Genomic DNA, 15,804 nt, shown 5'->3' with positions numbered 1-15,804 from the left:
TTTCTTTTGGCACTGGTGTTACAATTGTCCGAATACTTCTGTATTACAATCTATTGTGACCGTAAGTGGTGAAAAAGAGAGGGACATCCCACTTCTAAGTCTATTCGTGTAAAGCTATTGTCAAGATGCAGCACGATGAGGGATAAAACATGTGGAATATATTTCCTACTTCCCAGCACTTTGGATTAGATTCAGTTGCCCCTCTTCATCTATTTAATTAAAAAGTATATTAGCTTGTCCTAGGTATTTAACGTGCTATTTGGATGCAGTTCTGCCACTAACAGGCTGATCACTTCCAAGGATCATGCATCTGTCCAGCTCAACGTTGGTCATTTGGATGAGTTTGGCCGATACACTGGCCAGTTCACCACTTACGCTCTCTGTGGGTTTATTCGTGCGCAGGTAATATTCTTTATTACTTTTGAATATCATGTTGAAGTAATTTTACCTTTGGATTGTTCCGAGGTCCTACAGTTTGTTTTCTGTGGCTTCCGAATTACTTAGGTTTTCTAAGATTGAACTATTGATTGTGCCTCGTGGACTATAAAATTGTATGTCGTATCTTTCTTTGTGTGGATGCAATGGTTGCCGTTTACATCTAGCTAGAGGTGTGAGTATCTATCATCCCAACGCATCTTTTGCTGATTTTGTCGTCCCATTTTTCCTTCGGCGAGACCAAATCCGAAACTTGAGCATTGCTAACAATTTTTCGTATGCCTTAATAGCAATAATCGCTCTTTGCCTATTTTGGTGGCTGGCATTCAGCTAGTTTTATTATCCTTGTCAATAGCTTGTTACAGAAAGAGAGATGCTTCATTCACTTATATTTGGGCACGTGATTATATGAATCTTCTTTGCTGGAATTGTCATCTTAGGATCTTCTGTTGTGGTGGTTTATCTTGTTTGCTCTTGATATTCATCATTTGTGTGCTACTGCAATTGACTTGAAAAACATTTTTTTTGCAGGGACCGGTAGTGCTCTTGATAGGCTCTGGCAAAAGAAAAAAGCTGAAGTAGGACAACAATGAGAATTCTCTATTTGCTTTTATTAATGGTTAAAGTGAAGTATACTACCGTGTTACTTCTCTCTTTGATCTTCTTTCCTGTTTCTCCCCCTTCAACCTCCATCTTTTCATTTCCTGGAACAGAGCATAATGTGAGTTCTTTGATTCTAAGCGATTGTGAGGTGAACTTTTGATTGGAGCCTTAAAATTTTTACTTTTCCTCACTGAACAGTTTAAGTTCTTTTCTGCTTTCTAAAAACTGCAGTTCCAAGTTCAATCAGATCTTGTGCTGTGCTTCTGTGGCACATCCTTGATGGTTTTCAAGACCAAAGAAAAAAAGTTGCAAATTTCTGTTCTCCAGGAGAATGTACTCTAGGTTAAAAGTACATCTTTGTAATTTCGCAGTAATCTGATAACCGGGGCTGCGTTGTCCAATTGAGACCATCCCCTTGTTCCCCTTTCTTGTCTGTTCGGGGACGAACGGTTGTTTAATTGGTCTATGGTGTAACGACCCGCTAGGTCATTATGGGCATTTTGACCATTTTATCCCTGCTAGTTCTTTTCTGAGACTAGGAGCGAATCTAGTGATAGCTTAAGGAGCTAGAATTCTGAAATAAAGGCATTTGATTGTACTTGTGCACCTGTTTGAAAACTTGACTTATTTCCGTTGGGGGTGACTTAGTATATTTGACTTCCGTCAGGAATTTCGAGGTCACGGGTGAGTTCGTAGGATGTTTTTACATTGACGTGCATGTTGGTTTGCGTCTGTAGGACCTCAGATTGATGTTGGTATTTTGGGTGGAAATCTGGTGAAAAATCAGAGCTCACTGGTCGGATGTGACCGCTGCAACGATTCCGCCGCCGCGGGATTTCAAAGTTATGAGGTCTGCCGTATGGATGGGGTTTCCCTCTATAGCGAGACCGCTGCAGCGAAGACAGGACAGTTGCAGCGGTCGACGGGAGGCAGAAACTGACTTTTATACCACAAATTTCGCAGTCATTCCCACATAACACCAAAACAGTTCCCAAGAATCCTTTACCCGGTGGTCTAACTGGATACCTTGAAAAGCTCTCATCTTTTTGTCTAGAACAACAGATTCAAGAGGAGCAGAGCGAACAAAATCCGCTTTGGGGTGAATTCCCTCCCCTGAAGTTGGCGCTAATTGAACCCTAGATTATGAGCTTACTGATTCAACAGTAAGAGGCGGTTTTCTAAGGCTAGGGCATTACTCCTCATTGAAGGTAAGTCCTAATCTCTACGTAGTTCATTCCCTATTCTTCTTTAAGTTTCATGACTAGCTTAAGGTCTTCTAATGGTGAATGAAAGATTAGAATCCTAGAAATAGTAAACCCTTGGATAATGAATGGGTTGTTGATTTTATTATTGTTTATTCATCTAGGAGTGTAGAGTATCACTTTCTAGGATGAGAATTTTACTTATGGTGCAAATTGCATATTGAGACTTAGAGTTTTAATAAAAATGAGAGCTTTAGCATAAAAACTGCTTGAAAGGGGTTGAATCAATCGGAAACCTGCGATTTGAATAGTATGATTGTTGGGATTGAAATTATGATAAGTTCATCACTAAATTGATGGTTTCACCATTTGAAAATAGTAGAAGTAATTAGGTTTTCTTCCCCAGTTGTTGTTTTTGTTGAGTAGATGACTCAATACTCACTTAGCGTTATCTTTGCTAGACTTTGAACATTCCGAAGCTTTGCGAAAGGGAAAAGCTGTTGCGGAGTAGCCTGTCTTGTTCCAGTTCTGCATTTGAGGTAGGTTACGGTTTAGTTGAGTTAGACTTTAATTAGTTAAATGTATATGTAATAGAATTGATGGGAGAAAGCACGTATAGGTCTTCGGACATGAAGTCTGGCTGGAAATTCCTAGGTTGGTACTGATTGATTGATTATGTGGGCTCGTCGCCATTACTTTATGTACTGAAACCTGAGGTGTAATTGTTGTATTATAAGAAGGAAGAAGTTCATATATACTTTTTTTGTTGATTGAGATGATTACACATTCTCTATGTTGATGAGTTAATTTACTTGAGTCTTGATATGACTTGTGGCTTGATGCCTTGTAATTCTTGACATGATATTGTTAGTTGATCATATTCCCTATTGACTGTTGGACGGGAAATGCGTTGAGATTCATATTATGATGAGATACAGAAATAATGCATATAAAAAGGCACATTTGATAGGGGTGAGGATGCGGCCTAGTTTTGGGCTCGTGATCCGAGATCAGTTCCAGAGCGAGTGGTACATGGACATCATGGGTAACCTGCAGGTCATGGCTAATTGGGCAAATATTACCAGTTGGCATGTGTGTACAGGGTTGAGATACTATTATTATTGCATTGCATCAGACTTGTATTATTCCCATTGATGGTTGTGGCTGGACTTAACTTATTCCTGAGTTGGCTGATTTCTGTTGATGATATTTGGTTATGTGTTGTTGTGCTTATCTGCCTATCTTGTTAATTTTATGATTGTATGCATGATACTAATCTTCGTCGGCCTATGATATCTACCTATACATAGTGTTGTACTGATACTACCTTGCTGCACTTTTTATTTGAGTGCAGATTGTGTGCCAGAGACATCTTCCAGACCTCATATTTAGCTTGAGGCCAGTTCCTGATCAGATCGGAGGGGGAGCTCCTATCCATGCCATGCCGCCTAAAGATCTTTCTTATTTTTGATGTCTACTTTCATTTCGAACATTATTTACATTTAAAGACAGTTGTTCATTCTTTAGACAGTTATGTTTTAGAGTCCTTATACGATGACTTTCGAATTTTTGGGGTTATAATATTTAGGATTTCCACACCCTTATTTATTTATGGCATGACTAGACAGTTGGGTTATTATTATTATTATTATTATATCCTTGAATGTTTAAAAATTGATTAATTAAATGATGATTGGTTAAGGGGATTGGTTCGCCCACTAGGAGAATTAGTGTGGGTGCCACTCACGGCTATTTGGGTCGTGACAGCAATGCTGCTGAGTACACGTTGATTTCTCATACTCACCCTGCACTTGCTGCACCCTTTTATGTGCAAATTCAGTTCCTAGCACTAATGTAGCTCGAGGTTTCACCGATCGTTGAGAAGCCTGTCTTGGAGGATTCGAAGTGAGCTACTAGCTAATTCATGGCACCTGATTCTCTCTCTCTCTCTCTCTCTCACACACACACACACACACACACACACACACACATACACACATTATTCTATTCAACAGTGTATTCGGATGACATTCTAGACTTATATTTGTTATCCTAGTAGTTCTTGTACTTGCGACACCAAGTTTTGGGTGGTTGTTACTTATTCTGCATAATAATGAATATGAGACTTAGTTTAAGACTCTTAAATGGAATTATTTATTTCTTTCCGCAAAATATACTTGTTAAAATTGGCTTAATCAGTTGTGGATGGTTCACCTACCAGGTGGGAGCAGATGCCTTCACGGCTTTGGAAATTGGGACATGACAAATTGGTATCAGAGTCTTAGGTTCACCGGAGACTATTTCACTCTTCAACTATTTATCCGACCCCCTTTCCTTAGCGGTTCCAAATTCCTTATCTTTCTCATTCACTCTATTATTTTAGAAATGGATTTGAGCGTAAATGGCTTTTTCTTATCACAAGTCTTGTGATATATATGATACACATAGAAATGAACATCTTTGAGCAAGGAATCCCCTTTCATATGATGGAAGTTGCCGGTGTCTTAGGTTCACCGATCTCATAAGTATAAGAGCAATGTCTAGTAGATTGTTACGAATCGGTACAGAGATGTCTGTACTTATCTTCGAGAGGCTATGGGACACTTAGGAAAATTCTATTCTTTCTTTCCTTATCGTGTGTATGTGATTTGATTAAGATCCAAACTTCATTGTTCCAGTCTCTCCCTAATGGTCAGGACACATTTTCGGATTCACGCACAAATGATTGGATTTGACATCGCATCGTACGGTAAGATATGTTTCATCGTGATGAGGACGCATGACGAGATTCAGATTACATCAATGACTTGAAACTTAGTTGAGTGGAGTTATGATTTAGACTCTCTAGTTTAGTGACATCCCTAGGAAATGAGGGTGACGGTGCAAATGACCACATAGTAGCTATGATCCAAGGATTAGTTGCTCAGAAGCCGAGGAAGTGCATTATGGTATAACAAGTGACAGGAAGAGATTTGATGGTTTTAAATGGTACAGTTAGCGGAATAACCAGGTGATAAGTGTTGTGGCTTTGAAGACTACGCTTGAAAGGTTTAGGCATAACATAAAGATTTCTTGATAGTAATGAGATGGGATATGTACTGATATTCTGAAGACAAAGGAAAACTTGAACGAATTAGTTGATCGGATAAGAGGAATAGCTGATGATGCTAGGAAGAGAAGCTTGGAGAGCATATAAACATGAAAGATGACTTTTGTGATACGGTGTGAGGAGGTAAGACTTCATATTGGAGTGCATATGAAGAGTCATCAGCTACTCGATGGAACAGGGATGTAACGAAAGGAATTTAAATGGATCATTCTCAGTTCAAGGATGAGCAAAAGTGGTGGATGTTCTCGTGTGACAAAAGTTATTATGGATGATTAAACCTTGTGGGGATAATCGAGTGTAATCTTTTAGTAAAGATGGTGTTTGCAAATTAGCTTGATATCTCGGAGGTATAGTGATAAAACTGAGTCATTTTGAACTATGAGCTTGTTGATCTTGTGAGACTACCTATTTATAAAGTGAATGCTAAAGGAACATGATTTGATCGGTAAGTTTGACTATGCGGTAGGCTTTTGGGGAAACAGTAACCGACTAATAGAAATGACCCTAGCGATGGACGAGTGTAATGATTTAATTACTGGAAGTATTATTGGTAGTTGCACCTAATTCAGAGAAAAAATGCGGATATTGTATATGTTGCATGTTGCTTAGGCTCGAAAAGCTTCTACGATTAATGGTGACTAATTCAAGCTACGAAGTATATTTGAGGGGATTATTTGAGGATCAGTGAAATCAGTTTGGACAAAGAGCAGTGAATTCACCTAAGAACTTTCGGTATCTATATTGGGTCAATAAACTCATGAACCAAGATGGAAGAATGAATCGTCTGCTAAGGAGTTTTGACAAGGAAACTGGTATGAGTTACATGAGGACGTTGGTAGAAATTTATGTGTAGTAGCCAACGATCACCCTACAGATTGTGGACGAGTTCAATGGTGGTTTGAGATATAACATCGAAAATAATTAAATTTGTTGGAATAACCATGTGTTGGCATAAAGCCATATGTGAAGTTTTGATGATTGACAAAGCAAAGACATGGAACTGAACTAAAGCAGATGCTGACCTGAAAGTAATGTTCTAAGAAGGAAAGCACAGTGAATAAACTAGGCCTAGATACATGTTATAATTGAACAAAGCTAGACAACTGGTTGAGATGAAACAAAGGTTCATATAATGTAAAATGTCACGACCCAACCGGAGGGCCATGACGGGCACCCAGAGCTAACCTACCGAGCATCACAAAACATACATACATCTCATATTCATACCTGAGTGGGCCATTGTGCTAGCTAATATATCTCATCGTCTGTAGGGACACAAGCCCGAAAGAGCTATACCCATATATACGTCATCAAACTGGACCCGTGTATACAAGCCGACAAGGTTGTCAAAATGATATAAGAAAATATGGACTGAGGAGGTCAAAAGACATCTAACTGTGCACATCTGTCTACAAGCCTCTATATGGAATACATAACGTAATAAGGATGAGATAGGACCACGCTATACCCATCTGTACATAAAAGAACCGTACCAACTGGACTGCGACTCCGGAACAAATGGAGTGCTCCTGTACCAACGCTAAGATGGCAGCCTATGAGTTTGAACCGTCTCCCTGTCTACCTGCGGGCATGAACGCAGCGTCCCCAAACAAAAGGACGTCAGTACGAATAATGTACTGAGTATTAAGGCATGAATAACAATATAATGAAAATATAAGGATAACATAAGATAAGAAAGATCAACCTATACCTTTGAATGCCTCTTAAGGTGGATGTCATGTATGCTTAGCTTTTTAAAAAAACATTTTCGTACATACATATATATAGTATCCTGCCCGGCCATGTAGGCTCAGTGTTATCATCATATCATCATCATCCCGCATTCGGGGTAACATCATAAACTGCCCACTGCAGTGGCGTGCACATCTACGTGCCTGTCTGGCCGACTATAGCGCGACGTGGTGTGAGAAAATACATACATATATATAAAGCATGCATGAGAGCCCAACTAAAAGCTATAACTCTATCGGAGTGATGTAAGGTCGGTAAACCTCTGATTATCATTATGGAACTATCATCATGAACATATTTCACCTTGAAAGAACAAAATCATAAGATGAGATCAACATCAATGAATAAAATCAATAATCATATGATAAAGATCAATAATTATGAGACAATTATCAACAATCTCGTAAGAACTTCGAAAATCATAAGCTTTTAGCATTTTTAGGAATAGAGACATTATGGATATCATGTGTAAATTCTCATCAATGGGATCATGCCTTAAGAAAGAAAGGAACAGCCTTAACATACCTCGTCGTCTCCTTACAACTCCTCGCCTATCCTCCTGAGTTTGCAAAGCTACATTCAAGATGATTCACACTAAGTTTAGGTCGTTGAAACGCTTATAAGATCAAACTAGACTATTAGGTGCAGCATCTCCCCTATATCACTTACTTCCACCAAATTCCAAAATAGCTCCCAAACTTCCTTAACAACATCAACAATACCATAATCAAAAGGTTGCATTCAATTTATGCTCAATTCAATACCAAAACTTGTTTTCATAATCAATCAATAATAACAACTTCAACATAATCCCTTATACACTTGTATACAACACTTCCTCATCATCATTATTATCCCTCATAGCAAGAGTATACCCATAACATACTAATAATTACAGCTCAAGTTAATTTACAACTCAATATCATCAAATTCATATTTGAACTTTTCCTCCAATTTCTTCTCCTTAAATCTTAACATAATTACCAAATAAACTCATAAGCATGGAACTAAGATCAAATCTTACCTCAAAATTCAAGAACACTTCAATTCCAAGGTTACTCCACCTTAAGGAATACTCACCCAAGCATCTTCAAGAAGAGAAGAGACTTCACTTGGAAACTCTAACCACTTAAATCTTCACTTTGATCTTTGCTTTAGGCTTGGAGGTGTGTTGGAATATGTTTGGAGAGGTTTCTAGGACTTGGGGCTATGTTAAAATGAAATAAAATGAAGAGAGGATCATAATTATATCATTCTGGAAACTCACCGCCTCAATTTTTACGGCCACAAATTACTGGCAGTAATTCAAATGATGGTCAAATTACTGGCCGTAATTCAAATTACGGTTCGTAATTGAAATAGTAAAATTTTAGACAGACCGTAACTTTCACTGCATTTATAAGATTTGCAATCTGTAAATTGCATTGGAAAGATAACTTCCTGAACTTCAATTTACATAGGTTATGGATTCCACAACTCCTCATATTCTAGCAGATATGCCTCTTTCAAGTTGGACCAAAAATCCTGTCCAAAATTCTTCCAAGTTTTTCCTAATTTTTGACAGACTTAATTTCTTCGATTCACTTGATCCCGAAACCTTTAGACACTTGTTAAAATTCTTCCTTAACCTTATAGGGGTATCATAGTCTCTCTGTACTTATGTTAGTTTGCTTACGATGCAATCGACGCCGAAATTTATGGGGTGTAACATCTCTCAATTATACGGTCCATATTCTATATTTTCCGAAAACAACTTTTAACGAACCCTTCTGCTTCGATTCATTTATTCTATAATCCTTCTGTAACTTACCAAACATGAACGTAACCACTTTTAAGAACAAGCTAGGCATGTCCAATCTTATAAAATCTCTAAAGACAAATCCAGACATCCAAAGTAAAATAACTTACGTACGATGATTCTAAATGTATTAAACCACAAGGTATAACATTCTTCCCCCCTTAGAAACATTCGTCCTTGAATGTTAGCTTTCAGGAATTCTATAAAAATTTTGACAGAGTTTCCCCTGTAACTACATCACTACCAACCTTCCACACAGCAACCCAAACCATGCAATGCCACATAGGGCCACATCAATCAACAATCAATAACAAAAATGGCCTCACACGACCAGTAGTCATAAGAAATGGAACAATACGTACTTGAAGGCTGTGATGTTTCGGCCTGGGTCCCCTCTTGGCAAAACAAGCGCGGATATCAGAACTCAGCTTCTCAAGTCATTTTCTCTATATTCACATTTCTTCATAATACTTTTAGTGAGGCTACATCTCTAGTTCTCAATACCTGAATCTGGAACTTGGGGATCTGATAGGGTAGTAGAAACTTTCTCGAGCAATAACCTTCTGAAATCTGAAAATCATCAACTAGCGTAACTCTGGAAGAATTTCCAACACATTTACGAGGCATGGACATATGAAAGACTGGATGTACAAATTCCTAATCTAAATTTGGCTCATCCTGCATATAATCTCATGAAGTCTAAAGTATCAGGGGTAAACTTGTTTTCCTTATCAAATTTCATAAATCTGTTCAGAATGAAATTCAAAATCTCAAACCATTTGATACTCTTCCGTTCTTATAGGGCTTCATACAAGCCATTTGAATATTGGAATGGTGAGTAGAACACACTAACTGGTCATCCCAACTTCCTTAAAGGTCTAACATAGCTATTCATGATATATATCCTGAGACGTCAAAAAAACACTCTACCTATCCACTTATCTCAAGGTGGAAAACAATACTGGGGCAATCTATGTTTTTCCAGGTTTCTCTGAATATAATGATCCTCAGGCGCTAGTAGAGAACTGGACATTTTAACTGGATAACCAAAGATACTAGGTAACCAAATAATTTCACATATAGATCCCATAATTCCTTATAGTTATACAATCCATACTGATCATTCCTTCATTTCTCAACAACATATCCATATATTTCCTCGGTCTTTCAGGCTTCTGTTTATTTATTAGCGGACTATGAACTCTGTAATATTTCCATTTTAATGATCCACCAAGGTCATGATACATCTTTGTTGCCTTTGAATAGATCATCTTCTTTTGCTACATTTAATATTGAGTCGGTTTTGATATCTTAGGAATCCACCTTACTGAGATACTCTTTCCTGAACACCCCTTCAAGCTTTGGTTTAAGAGATATACCATATCTAGGATACTATATCTTTACTAAAGTTTTCCAACTTATATCATTTTTTCTTCCATTACTATCCTCGACTACGCTACGCTACACTTCACTAGTTGAAATTCTATAGTGATCTTAGTAAACTTCTCATATACTTACATCATCTCTGTGGTATATATTTCTATACCCTTCTGCTACGTTCCAAAGTTAACGTATCCACTTAGGTGCTAGATCCATTCTTATTCTTCTTAATGCAATTAAATTATCTTACACGAACTTACTTCCCATTATCCTCTTCACTACCACCAATAGCCTTTTGTTCCTCATTTAAGCCCATCTTATTTCATTTACTTACAACGTGACTTTAATTCTTTTATGTCCTGAATCTTCTGTACCTGAATTTCTCGTACCATCTATAAGTTTTTGCTTCCATGTTAACATACCCAATCCTTCTCTGTTTCTTCATTATTGGACCTTTCATCACATCGTTATCTAGTAACTTCGAGTAAAACCTTCCTTGAAATCCTATCTCCCAACCTTATCCTTTTGAGATGGTTCTCGATTCCTTTTTGTTGCTATCCTTCCACCTTCTAACAAAGCATACTCCTGATCCAATACTTGTTGTCTCGTATTCCCCCCTTTAAGGCATTAGCCCACTATTCTATATTTAATATCCCATTTAACTCTCCTTTTTTCTTGCAAGTACTTACTTCTAGTAATTTCTGCGACTAATATTAGTTGTAATTGTCCATCGTCTGAGTCTATCTAGTCAGTTGCACATGCTTGTAACGGATCACATATTATCATAGACGTACTAGCCCTGGATGGGCCTAATCTTCCATCAAAAAGATCTTCATAATTTCCTTACCATTCTTCCAAAATCACCTTTCTCCTATTTCTCGCTTTCCCATTTCATCACCGTAATGGTATCTAGCTCAAATTCTATTCTCAAAATCTGCCCTAATTGTTAATATTTCGCCCTTCCTTCACTACATAAACACTCGATCTTTAGACAAGCCTCTTTTAGGCTAAAAATTCATCTCATTAATGAAAGGAACATCTTATATCAACTCGCGACTTCAAACTCATTCATCTCCCATCATACAATTAATTCCTTCAAAGCATCATTCACATCCTTAATTAGCTATTCAGCCTTATATTACTAACTCAATAATCCGAAAAAAGAGAACTTCTGAAGGAAATTTTTTCGTACCTTGGTCCTACCTTTGTCTTGTATTCATATATCCTTATACTCGTACCTCTGTACAACATCCTTGCCAATATATTTTATATGATAAAAAGGCCCTTGTTGATATCTAACTCTTTTAGTAACGTACATCGTTCTTTTACCTCTTCTACCCAATCATATCTTTTCTTTAATATTCAAAACAATAACTATCCTTAACGAATCTTGCATTTCGTATTCTAGCCCCTTTAGACATTAAGCATCATCATTCTTATAACGGATACTCTTTTACCTTTTTTTGTAATTCATGTTTTACCTCTTTCTGCTCGTAAATCATTTGCATATTTAAAGTCAAGGGCCATATTTAAACACATACATATCCTTCCCACACCTTATGTTACACCCCTCATTTTCGTAGTGGTAGAACTTATGATTTTCTAGTTGGGTAGGCCTTGGGAATTGAGACCCGAGCTCGAGTTTTGGAGATAGAAAGTATCCTACCCCGTGTGCAATGGTACCAGTAGGTATTCCTGGTGATTTACGACAGATTAGAAGTTTAACGAATCGAATTGACGCGATCTGAACTGAATTGGAAAAGTCTACAGACACCAGTCATGATCGACAAGTCGTCGAACCTATCGACGGGCCGTCGTTGTGCGGTGTCGATAGGGTTCCGCAGCCCTGCATTCTGCAGGCACAGGTCGACGAGCACGTCGACGGGCCGTCAACCCGCTCGTCGAACCGGATTAATCGGCGTTTAATTCTCCAAGTATAAATATGTGGGTCACGACTTTATTTTATATTTTCCTCCTTCCAAAAATCAGAAAAACCCTAATACGTTCTCTCCCAATATATTCCATCATATTAGTGAAGATTTGACAAGACCCGGACCCTGTAAGCCCGAGATGGTGAAGAAGAAAGGTTACTTCTAGGGTTTCCTCAAGTGTGGAGTTTAGAGAGTCGGAGTTGAAGTGATCCTTGAGATTCTTGACCCCTCAAGGTATGTAAATGATTTCTACCTTTGTGTTTAGGTTGAGTATCAAGAGTTTTAGTAATTCTAAGTAAAGAGGGGGTAGTTGTGAAAGTGGTAAGTTGATGAAAGACAAAGTAGTAACTTAAGGTTATTTTAAGAGATGATTAGGAATGGATTGGAATATATTTTGATATATAAGCGTGGTTATTGTTGTTATGGTTGGTATTAAAATGAATGAGAAGTTGAAGAGTTGTTAAGCTTATGAGAGAAATATTGTCCATGATTCGTTAAGCTCTCTATACATCCAAAGGAGGTTAGCAAGTGAAGTACATAGTCTAATGAAGGTCTATGTTATCTTAATTGTAGATTTACAAGTCGAGAAGTAGGAGTTGGACGATTTGATATACGTCAAGGAATGTTAAGGCTACTCTTTCCTTCTTTTGGCATGATCCTATGAGATGATCCAATAAGCGAGTAAGCGAGTCCATATTACTCTACTCTTAGAAGCGTTAGAAGTATTTCGCTTTTTGACATTCATGTACCCCCTTTACGATTATTCCTTCTGTTCATGGGTCCAATTTTATGTATACAGTTATTCATGCATTACATTCATTCATATATATATGTATGTTGACCCGTGACCAGAAGGTGTTATATACGCAAGTATTATATGTATATGGGGTATGGAAAGGAGCAGGCGTTATATACGCATTACCACCGGTCGGTCCACTATTATGATGATATGAGAATCAGCCGCAAGTATCGCAGAATGTATATGATGATGGCTGCAGAGAGGCCGATATGATATGAGAAAAGAGACAGGCGTTATATACGCGCATATATCAAGCGTTATATACGCACCTATATACAGATGTATGACCTTCATCGATAGGCATGAGCATGCATATTATGCACCCATAGAGGCATTGTTAGATATACAGATTTATGCAGATACTAATTCATACAAGTACATGCAGATACTAGTTCATACAAGTACATGCAACAAATATTTGAGCTTATGAGTTCGCATCTTATCCATGATTCTCGCGTGTATATATATATGATGTTGCTCTTATGCTTTACATGCTCAAGACATTATCCGTACCGACTCTCCGTTCTTTCGGGGGCCGCGTTCATGCCGCGGTATAGGGAGACGCATAGGTGGTCCGGCCCGCAGACCTCAGATTTAGCGAGTCGGTACGCTCCGTTCGATCCGAGCTGCGATCGATTTTGGTATGCCCTTTTGAGACGTGTATGCATATGGGTATGACGGGGCCATGCCCCGTCCTTTCTGCGCTTTTTATTCCGAGAGAGGTACGTAGACGCTTGTATGTATTAGCGTACGATGTAGCCTTGTCGGCTTCTATTCTTTTGTGTACAAGTATATGTAGCACTACCTAGTCGACTTGCAGACCGGTTTCTTCGCATGATTGTATATATATGTATGCAGATTGTACAGAGTTCTGATGTTTCCTTTTTATGAGATTAGTTGTGCCATTCATGGGCCTTGATGTTCAGTATATTTCGGATATGAGTATAGGGGTGTTTGGTCGCTAGAGGTTAGACTCCCGTCAAGGCTCATCGGTTGGGTCATGACACCCTACCTTGAGGGCAAGTTACAACTCCCATCAAATCATATCGATATCTCATTAATAAAACACTTCTAAGGTTGCTAACCACTCCCAATATAGCCACAGTCGTTTGCTATCGCCCAACTGAAAATCCCACCAAACTTCTCTTTATTTAAGTCCCATCAATAATACTCTAAAATTTTATCTTAACAGAATTGCATATAATATATCAACATCACCCGCAAAGGTGTATAAACATTAATACAACAGTAATTGTACCTGGCGTCATCACTCATCCCCTCATTTTGTACTATCCCCTATTGCTTACAAGTCATTCATATCTTACGAATTACTCTTGATACCTATCATTCGTAATTCTGTAGATATAATCTCTCCATCGAACTATGTTCCCCGCACATACCGTTCCTAATTAATCATACTATTTTCTTATTACCAAAACATATCTTCTTCCACCTTTTTATCAATATATTCACAATTTTAGCCCATCGTCTAACCACAACTTCACTTTAGGTTCCTCTTTAACATTATTCTTTTCCTTTTCCTAACATAATCATTGGAGTTTTACAATGTACCGTCGTTGCATAACATAAAACTTCTCAAAATCATACTTTATCAAAGTGACAAATATACCTTCCATCTGTAGTTGCTCTAGTCCTGAAACTCTGACGGATGTGAGCCTCTCCATAGCCCTACTCTAGAACCCTGATCTGGCATGAATTACTTTAACATCGACTGGAAAAATTCTCCTTCTTGCTGTCCCTCTATCGGTCGTTCACCGCCACTCAGAACTTCTAAAAATGCACCAATTATACTAACCTGTCCGTTCTGACCACCACCTTCATTTGAACCTTGCTCCAAAGATACCATCAAGTCTTAGTTAATAGGGTCCGTAGGCTGCAAACTGCTCAGTTTCTCAGAAAGCCCTGCACTCTCCACTGATCTACCATAATCCAAAGCTTGGGGATTAACTCCCAGCATTGGCCTCTTATTTCATTGCCCAGCTATGGCCAAAGGAGGGATTGGCAGCATCGGAGCTTTCCTGGCTCCTCTACTCTTATCAAAGTCGATGATACCTATAGCACTGATTCATCCTAAACCTCTGACGGGTTTGTTTCCATAGAAGACATGATCTCAGATGAGTCCGTCTCAATAGAGGATACATCATCACTTGGGTCCTCCTCTAACGAGTAACTTAATTCTCCCACTGTCATCATTACAATCCATGAATTGCCCGTAATCCTTTCTGAAGGAATCGTCGTCAACTGTAGTACAACGAAGGTCAGGTTGAAGATTCATACCCTATGACTCAGCTCTATAGCACGATCTAGGATACAAAAAAGGGTAACCATCCTAAATGCCCTGCAGCCTCCTGTTTATAAGTGGCGCGCTTCACACCCATAAACAAGACTCTACTGGACACGGCTTGTAGACAACCCTAGGATAGAATTGCTCTGATACTACTTTTGTCACTACCCAACCAGAGGGCCATGACGGGCACTAGGAGCTTACCTACCGACCACCACAAAACATACATACATCTTATATCCATACCTGAGTGGGCCATTGTGCTAGCTAATATATCTCATCATTTGTAGGGACACATGCATGAAAGAGCTATACCCATATATACGCCATCAAACTGGGCCCATGTATACCAGCCGACAAGGCTGTCAAAATGATATAAAAAAATATGGACTGAGGAGGTCAAAAGACATCTAACCTCTATATGGAATACATAACGCAATAAAGATGGGATAGGATCCCGCCATACCTATCTGTACATAAAAGAACCATA

The sequence above is a fragment of the Lycium ferocissimum genome, chromosome 11 (genome assembly GCF_029784015.1).
Source record: "Lycium ferocissimum isolate CSIRO_LF1 chromosome 11, AGI_CSIRO_Lferr_CH_V1, whole genome shotgun sequence".
Lineage (NCBI taxonomy): Eukaryota > Viridiplantae > Streptophyta > Magnoliopsida > Solanales > Solanaceae > Lycium > Lycium ferocissimum.
This window is presented reverse-complemented; position numbering follows the sequence as displayed.